This window comes from Orycteropus afer, unplaced genomic scaffold (genome assembly GCF_000298275.1).
Source record: "Orycteropus afer afer isolate SDZICR_OR568_19922 unplaced genomic scaffold, OryAfe1.0 scaffold00007, whole genome shotgun sequence".
In the NCBI taxonomy this organism is placed as follows: Eukaryota; Metazoa; Chordata; class Mammalia; order Tubulidentata; family Orycteropodidae; genus Orycteropus; species Orycteropus afer.
In genome coordinates this window covers 23,712,663-23,714,361 of record NW_006921594.1, presented here as the reverse complement: position 1 = coordinate 23,714,361, position 1,699 = coordinate 23,712,663, and positions in this window count along the sequence as shown.

Below are 1,699 nucleotides of genomic sequence, written 5' to 3'. Positions count from 1 at the left end.
AACAACAAGAAACACCAAAACAATATTTTAATGAAATATTTTACCTACTCCTCACTTATTGACTAACTCGTTATCTGAAATTTCACTTTCATGATAATAATAAAAATGCTACTATTCAACTATATTGTGATTGATGACGTATGCCTGGCAGTGAAAAACACCAAGATGTAAGGTGAGAGTAATGCTGGTTAAGGTTATCTGTCAGCTTAGCTGGGCCATGAGTCTTGGTGATTTGCATGTTGCATCTGACCTCCTCTAACTTGATAAGTAGGGAGGAGGATCAAGATCAACCTCAACAGCCCAAGGCTGATTTCTATGAAGTGAAGGTCAGACATGCCGCCACCCTTCAGCCTTTTTACCGATTCTGACACGAATCGTCCCATCTATGACACTCTCTACTTCTCTGCTGGACTTGATAATTTGTGGCAGTGGGCACCCAGAACTCACAGACAATACTCACCATTATGGGGTTTATTAGGAAAGTAACATGTTACGGTTCAGGATCAGGCATGTTCAAGATACAGTTTCAATCAAGACAGCCTCTCCTCAGCAGTGCCTGAAGGCTGGTACTCTCTCTGGCCCTACGCCACTCAGTCTGGAGTTTGCTCTGCTCAGGTAATTGTTACAAAGCTCTTTTAGCTAGGACGATCAATGCCTAGAGGCACTCCACTCTACCAGCAAGCCCTGGCAGAAGGTTTTCCGGCTCCATGGGACAGGGAGCCAACCATTTGATCTTGTGCCAGACTTGGTTCTGCTGCCTCTGCTGTTGCTGTTTCCCTGTCACTGTTTATCACTGTCTCTCACTATCTCATCAAAGTGTTACAGCTCTTTCTCTGTGTCTTGGGTTGAGGAAGTCCAGTGCAGGGGTCTCTGACTCAAAGGATGGACTCCACTCCTGGCTCTTCTTTTTTGATAATAATGAGATCCCCTTTTCTTCCTGTGGGATGGCTCATTTTAAGCTGAGAGGAATGGCAAAACTGACTCATCCTCACATTAGGGTTCCATACCCCTTAAGTTAATGGCCCCACCCTTAAGAGTGCCATGCACCTTATTTATGTTATTAGTAACTTATCCAATCCCACAAGGACCTTGTTGGTGCCAGTCCTACACAGTCATCTGATGGGAGTCACAAAGACCATGGCTAGAAGAGCTGTACCAATCAATTCCATGTACTGCACTAACCAAGTCAGTAAGGGAGTAGTGAGTGTATTCCAAGCACAAATTTAAAATCAACATTTAAATGGCTTCTAAATCAATGATGGCTATTTTTATATTCAAGTTTTTCTTTTAAAGAAGTAAATTTAGGATTACATTTGAAATATGACACCTTTAATGTGTGTAATAAAAAAGAAACGTTATTGTCAAGTGGATTCTAACTCCTGGCAACTCCATATGTGTAGAGTAGAACTGTGCGTTACAGGGGTTTCAAGGCTGTGGCCTTTTGGAGGCGGATGGCCAGGCATTTCTTCCATGGTGTATTCAGACCTCCAGTCTTGATGGTTGCTGGCTGAGTGCTTAACTGCTTGCACCACCCAGGGACTCCTAATGCTGTATTATAAAAGATAGTATCGGATTTTGATTTAATTTTAAATAGGAGATAATACATAAATGATACATAACACAAGAATGGCTGTTTTCACAGGTATAAGACATGACTTTGTTCTTCGTTGCCCTCAAGCAGATTCTCATGGAGACCCTG